The sequence below is a fragment of the Rhincodon typus genome, chromosome 4 (genome assembly GCF_021869965.1).
Source record: "Rhincodon typus isolate 14 chromosome 4, sRhiTyp1.1, whole genome shotgun sequence".
Lineage (NCBI taxonomy): Eukaryota > Metazoa > Chordata > Chondrichthyes > Orectolobiformes > Rhincodontidae > Rhincodon > Rhincodon typus.
The window spans coordinates 34,723,496-34,731,446 of record NC_063335.1 but is presented as its reverse complement, the minus strand read 5'-3'; positions in this window follow the sequence as shown (position 1 = coordinate 34,731,446).

Sequence of the window (7,951 nt, the reverse complement as noted above, 5' to 3'; positions counted from 1 at the left end):
GGCATGTCTGGGTCAGTGTGGGGCTAACATTCCATCCACATTGGTGACAAATTAGAATTAGTTATTTGAGTCATGGTTTTGCATCTATCTGCTGTTATAAATGAATATTCACTCATTTATCTTTCCAACCTACAAGATAAAGTTTCCTGGCTACCTGAAGTGTTATCAATCACACTTTCTGACTAGAAGGCTTATTTGTATTGGTTGAGCAAACAGACAAACTCTTGAATTGGTTTCTTAGCACATTTTGGAATTGAAGCGATGCAAATTTCAGTTTAGAACACTTGGGAGATTAAAGGGAAGTGGATGGGGTGGAAAAGGATCACCACATTCTGGTATTCTCTTCCACTGACTTTTGTTCAGCTACCTCTCCAACGGCAAATGTCAGTCCTGACTTCCTTTTTGGATAAAGTAAAACATGATGTGTTACAATTTGTCTTGAATCTTTTCAGATCTTGTTATGCCCCAAGCCTTTTTTTAATCTGTGTGTGTGTCTCTCTCCCTCACTCTCTCCGAATCTGTCCTTAATTTTACTTATTTCTTTTTTGTCTTCCTCTCTTTCTAGCTTTCTCTTTCTCCACCTTTCCCTCCCTCTCTGTCCCTTTGACATTCTCTCTCTGTCTCTTTCTATCTGCCTCTGTCTCTCCCTCTCTCCCCTCTGACTCTTTCTCTGTCTCTCTGTTGTCTCTCTTTCTCTCCCTCCCTCTCTCTTTGCTGTAGCTCTCTATACTTTGCCTCCATACTTCCCTGTCTCCCTCTCTGTTTCTCTCTGTGTCGGTCTACCTTGGTCACCTTCCTTGCCTTTACTTTCCTGGTCTTTTGTTTGGAATTCAGATATCTGAATTAAAGCAATTGCAGTTAGTGGTGCATGAGGAAAAAAAGCTGAAGGAACAGAGGTTTGAGTGAGAGTGAGCCATTTTGTTTTGAGCAGTTGTACTCTGGAGCTGCTAGCTGCAGAAACACATAAGCAATCTCTGCAAATGACTATAACTCTCTCTATAAAGTCAGAGTTTGTACAGCAGTAATTAACCTGGTGACTGAATTACACAGAACGCTTGAACTACAGCTGTCGATGTGCTGAAGACTTGTAGAATCTGAAGAATTTTTTTTCTATTCACTCGTGGGATGAGGGCATCACTGGCTAGGCCAGCATTTTTTGCCCATCCCTAATTGCCCAGAAGGCAGTTATGAGTCAACCACGTTGCTGTGGGTCTGGAATCACATGTAGGCCAGATCAGGTAAGGATGGCAGTTTCTCTCCCTAAAGGATGTTAGTGAACCAGATGGGTTTCCTGACAATCGACAATGGATTCATGGTCATCACTAGACTCTTAATTCCAGATATTTATTGAATTTAAATTCCACCAGCTGCCGTGGTGGGATTCAAGCCCAGGTCCCCAGAACTTTACCTGGATTAACAGTCCAGCGATAATACCACTGGGCCATTGTCTTCCCTTATTTTCCAGCACAGAAGGAACCCATTCAGCCCATTGTGTCCATTCCAGGACAGAGCTATCCAATTTGTCCTACACCTCTGCTGGGGTTGTTGATTTGTTCACCGAGCTGGTATGTTGGTTTGCAGACGTTTCGTCACCGTGCTAGGTAACATCATCAGTGCGCCTCCAATGAAGTGCTGTTGGTCTGTCCCATTTGTTATTTATGTGGGTCCTGTCCGATGTGGTGGTTGACCTCATTTCTGGTTCTGCTTCGTAGTGGTTGGTATATGGAGTCTATTTCCACATGTTTGTTGATGGAGTTCTGGGTTGATTACCAGTCCTCTAGGAATTCCCATGCATGTCTTTGGTTGGCTTGTCCTAGGATGGTTACTTTGTCCCAATTGAATTGGTGGCCTTCTTTGTCCGAGTGTACGGAAACGAGTGATAGTTGGTCATGTCTCTTGGTGACTAGTTGGTGCTCATGTACCCTGATAGCTAGTTTTCTCCTGGTCTGTCTGATATAGTATTTGTGGCAGTTCTTACATGGGATCTTATAAATAACGTTGGTCCTGTTAGCTGTAGATATAGGATCCTTTGTTCTCGTCAGTAATTGTTGTAGTGTAGCTATGGGTTTGTGTGCTACCACAATTCCTAGTGGTGGGAATGTTTGGTGGTCATCTCTGATACGTTCTTGATGTATGGCAGGGTGACTAGTGTATTTGGGCTTGCTATCTTTTTGTTGTTGCCTGATGTTACTCATCTATGCTTTTTAGGTAGCCATTGTTTTTAAAGAAGCTGTGGAGGTGTTCTTGTTCAGCCTTGCACAGTTCCGGGGTGCTGCAGTGTGTTATGGCTCTTTTGAACAGAGTTCTGATGCAGCTCTGTTTGTGGGCATTGATGTGATTGCTGTTGTAGTCAAGTATTTGGTCCCTATGGGTAGCTTTCCTGTATACACTGGTCTCGAGCTCACCCTTGGCCCTTTGTTTGACCATTATGTCCAGGAATGGGAGTCAGTTGTTTTTCTCCTCTTCCCTGGTGAATTTTATGTTTGTAAGGGTATTGTTGATGAGTTGGTGGGTTTCCTCCAGTTTTGTGCGCTAGATAATGACAAAATGTGTCATCTACACAGAGGACCTATAGTTTTGGCTGGATAGTGGGAAAATCTGCCCATTCTAGTCTTTGCATTACTGCTTCAGCTGTAGTCCTGATATGGGTGATCCCAAGGGTGTTCTGTTGAAGACACAGCATGCCTGAATACACTAGTCACTCTGCCATACATCAAGAACGTATCAGAGATGACCACCAAACTACTCCCACCACTAGGAAACGTGGTAGTACACAAACCCACAACTACACTACGACAACTACTGACAAGAACAAAGAATCCCATACCCACAACTAACAAGACCAACATTAAATATAAAATCCCATTTAAGGACTGCCACATCAGACAGACCGGGAGAAAACTAGCTATCAGGGCACATGAGCACCAACTAGCTACCAAGAGACATGACCAACTATCACTCACCTCCATACACTCGGACAAAGAAGGCCGCCAATTTAACTGGGACAATATAACCATCCTAGGTCAAGTCAACCAAAGACATGCACGGGATTTCCTAGACGCCTGGTACTCAACCCGGAACTCTATCAACAAACATGTGGAAATAGATCCCATATACCAATCACTACGAAGCAGAACTGGAAATGAGGTCAACCACCACATCAGATGGGACCCACATAAATAACGAATGGGACAGACCAACAGCACTTCCTTGGAGGCACACTGATGATGTTACCTAGTATGGTGATGAAATGTCTGCAAAGCATCCTACCAGCTTGGCGAACAAATCAACAACCCCATCCACAACCTGAGCTACAAGTCATCTCAAAAACTTTAAACACCTACAGCTCTACCCTTTGTAATTGTTTCCTTTTCCAGTGGGAAGAAATATCATTTTACTGCTTGGTCAAGCAGCTTCTTTATTAAGACTCTTCATTGATATTTTTATAATTAATGAAGGTGTTGAGCGAAAATGAAAACAAGTTTACAATTTGTTTAAATTCCTTGATGCTTTTCCACTTGGGTCTTAATCTCAGCAAACTCTGAGAGATTAAACTACAACTCTCGAAGGCTCTGGGGCTATCCAGGGGAACTGGAGATCCCCTAACCTGTTGGTGGATTCATCAAACAAAATGTGATTGTATGGACAGCAGGAAATTGAACTGATGTCTTATGTCTGTCTGTATCACTGGTGCAGACTCAGACTGTTAGACTGCACCAACTTGCTGCATCATCTGACCAAGGTTTTTATTTCTCAACCATGCAATTTGTTCAAGAGAAGTATTAAACATTTCAATATAAATTGTAATATCTTATTTAACCAATTGTGTTTGCATTCAAATTAGTAAATATTATCATGGAATCGAAGAATGGCTCCAGCATAGAAGGAGGCCATTTAGCCCATCATGTTCATGCTAACCTTATGCAAGTCGCACGATCATTCCCTCGCCCCGTGGTCCACAAATTTCTTCCTCCGCAGATGCTTATCCAATTCCCTTTTGAAAGCACTGATTGAATCTGCCTCCACCACGTTCTTACACAGTACATTTCAGATCCTAACTACTTATCATATAAAGACTTTTCCTTAATTATTGAAGGGAAATTGATAAATACACCTGGCTCTGATTCTCATCTCAGTGGCTAACAGGAATTTTTGGCCAACAGCCCAAACTTTGATCAACACACAGTGCAACCAGAGGGAATATTGCACAGACAGAGACCATTCAGTCCATCATGACTGAGTCAGCTCTTTGACAAAGATCCACAAATAGCCCTAACTCCCATTTTTTTTTCTGTAGTCCTGAAACGTTTGCCCCCAACTAATATTTCTGATCATATTTGTTCAATCACTTATTGTCATCGATTTTCTAGTGCGTGACTTAAATTGTTACAGTCACATAAAAGATCAGTGAGAGAATTTAAAGGTTGAAGCAAGGCAAGTAACATTGTGCTGTGTCTTACTGGTAGTTTTATGAAGACTGCTCCTGGCTTTGGTGTCAGTTCCAGCTGTATTTTCTGCTTTAGCCCACACAAATTGAATCGTGTGGTCATAATCATAGAACCCCTACACTGTGGAAGCAGGCCATGCAGCCCATCAAGTCCACACTGATCCTCTAAAGGGCATCCCACCCAAACACCACACCCCCACCAACTTATCCCTGCATTTCCTATGACTAACCACCTAACCTGCACATCCCTGGACACTGGGCAATTTAGCACGGCCAACCCACATATCTTTGGACCGTGGGAGGAAAATGGAGCACCCAGAGGGGACACATGCAGGCACACATAGAACATGCAACTCCACATAGGCAGTTGCCAGAGACTGGAATTGAACCCAGCTCCCCAGCACTATGAGGCAACAGTGCTAACCACTGAGCCACCCTGCTATCCTATACTGTGCCTACCATTGCAGGTGCTTAGAGTGAGATACATTCCACACAACCTGAAAATGCCAGCAAGGACAGACCTAAGTCAGTCCCCTTAAAGTAATGTACATCATGGACATGCAAAGAGTTTAAAGGACAATGTATTTACATAAATCACTTCCAAACAACAATGTAGAGGGTTCATCACTTTTAGTTGTCAGTGAGGCAGGGAGAGAAAAGAACTTGCATCCTATAGTGTATTCTGCAATCTCAGCATGACCCAAAGTAATTAACTGCCAATGATGTATTTCTGAACACGTTAATGTAGAAAGTGCAGCAGCCAAATTGCACACAGCAAGCTCTGACATTCTCAGATGGCTAACAATACAATAATGACCAGATTTCCTTTTATAGTGGCATGTGTTTATCTATGACAGAGCTGCCCCCTCAGTTTGCACCACATCCACCTTCTTAAATGTTCACTGCTTCAACCACTGTTGTACAGTTGCAGACCACCTGCAATAAAAACAGAAAAAGCTGGGGAAGTTCAGCAGTAACTCAACATCTGTAGAGAGAGAGAAAAAAACCAAATATTTCAAGTTCAATATGACTTCTTCAGAAACACAACCTCCTGATTTGAAGAGAAGGTGCTACGCACTGAGTCATAGTAACACCAGTCTGGTTTGGATCTGGGCAAGTTTCTGTACTGAGTTGGCTGGAGATAGACAGCAGATAGTGGGGTAATTAACCTCTGCATCTCCAAGAGAAAGTGAATAGTACTATGAAAAAGCAAATTGTTTCTTTCCACCAGGGGTTATAAGGATAGGGTAGAGGGTGGATCTGTATGGGCTGCTCTTCAGAGGGTCAGTGTAGACTCAGTGGGCCAAATGGCCTGCTTCCATGCAGTAGGGATTCCATGATTTTATGATTCAAACTAGTACTCCTGATGAGAAATGTCATTTTGTTAATTACCGTTTGCAAAATTTTGTCTATTGATTATGGCTGCTTATTTACGTAGCAAAATTAATTGTTGTGAACAACCTCCATACGATGAAAAGGATACTGAGGTGGAAAATAGATTTATATAGTATTATCAGAACTGAATGGTTATAGCAATGATTAAAGATTCAACAGGTTGGGGCTGTCTTCTACAGAAAAGAGAAGTCTGAGGGATGACCCGATGGAGTTCTTTAAGATTTAGAATCCTGCAGTCTTACACAGGAGATCATTCAGCCCATTTCACTCAGTTGGTACTTTTAAGGAACAGTCATGAATAATTCTACATATATGCCTTTGTCTCAGCTCCTCAGGCTTGAATAGCTGTCCAAATCCCTTTTCAAATTATTTCTTGATTCAGGTTCTACCTTATTTTAAAGTAGAACATTTCGGATCACATTATGAAAGGTGTTTTATCAAGTACTGTAGAGAAAATGTTTCGACTTGCGGGTGAGACCAGAATCAGAGGCTTTAAACATAACAGACTGTGAATACAGGAATTCAGGAGAAACTTCTTCACCTGAGAGTGAGGAGAATGTGAAACTTAAAACTACAGGGAGTGGTTGAGGTGAATAGTGTTGATGCTTTTAAGCGGAAGTTAGACAAATCCATGAGGGACAGAGAGATTGAGGAATATGATCAAAGGGTGTGATGAAGGAGGATTCTGTGGAGGATAAACACCAACATTAATCCATTCAGGCTGAGTTGCTTTTTTTGTGCCTCCAGAACAAGCCATTCCCTTAGCCAGGCTGTTCCGTATAGTTACAACACAGGCATCTACAAGACAATGTTGTAAATTGAACAAATATGTCCTCCACACACACAAAAAACAGGTCAAGTCCAACTTGGCCAATTACCACCCTATCAATCTACCCTCAATCAAAGTAATGATGGAAGTTATCAAACAGCCTGGCAAGGACTAACCTGCTCACTGATGCTCAGATTGGGCTTCGCCAGGGCCACTCACTTCCTGATCTCATTATGGCCTTGGAACTGGACAAAAGAATTGAATTCTAGAGATTAGATGAGAAAAGGAGCCCTTGACATCAAGGTAGCATTTGACTGAGTGTGGCATCAAGAATCTCTAGCAAAACTGGAATAATTGGCAATCAGGGGCTCTTGGCTGGCTGGAGTCAGACCTGGCACAAAGGATGGTTGTGGTTGTTCAAAGTTAGTTATCTCAGCTCCAGGACATCCCTTTAGGCTCAAACATCTTAAGTTACTTCAACAATGTTTCCTCCATCATAAGGTCAGAAATGGAGATGTTTGCTGATAATTGCATAATTTTCATGTCCATGTACAGCAAGACCTGGACAACATCTAGGCCTGTGCCGGAACGTGACAATTAACATTCATGCTTTACAAGTGCCAGGGAATGACCATCTCCAACAAGGGAGAATCTAACCATCACCCCTTTATGTTCAATAGTATTTCCTTCATCAAATCCTCCGCCAACATCCTGGGGATTACCACTGATCAGAAACTGAACTGGACTAGCCAACTAAATACTGTGACCACAAGAGTAGATCAGAGGTTAGAAATACTCAAAGTCTATACATCAACTATAAGCCACAAGTCAGGTGTGTGATGGAATACTATCCACTTGCCTGGGTGAGTGCAGATCCAACAGCACAAGACATTTGACATCATCCAGGACAAAGCAGCCCACTTGATTGGCACCACATTCACCACCTTGAGCATTCACTCCATTCACCACCAATGCACATTGACAGCAATGTGTACCATCTACAAGATGCCCCACAGTGTGTCCCTTAGATGCCTGTGACAGCACCTTACAATTCCACGACCTCTACCATCTGTAACGCCAGCATCTGCAAGTTTCCCTCCAAACTATACACTATCCTGACTTGAAACCATATTGTTGCTCCTTCTCTGTCACTGGCTCAAATTCTTGTAACTCTGTTCTTTACAGCTCTTTTGGTGCCTCTACAGCCCAAGGACTGTGGCAGTTCAAGAAAGCAGCTCACCACCACCTTCCACAGGTAATGGGAATAGGCAATAAATGCTGGGCCAGCCAGCAGTACCTGTATCCCATGAACGAAGACAAAAAGAAAATTACATCCTGGT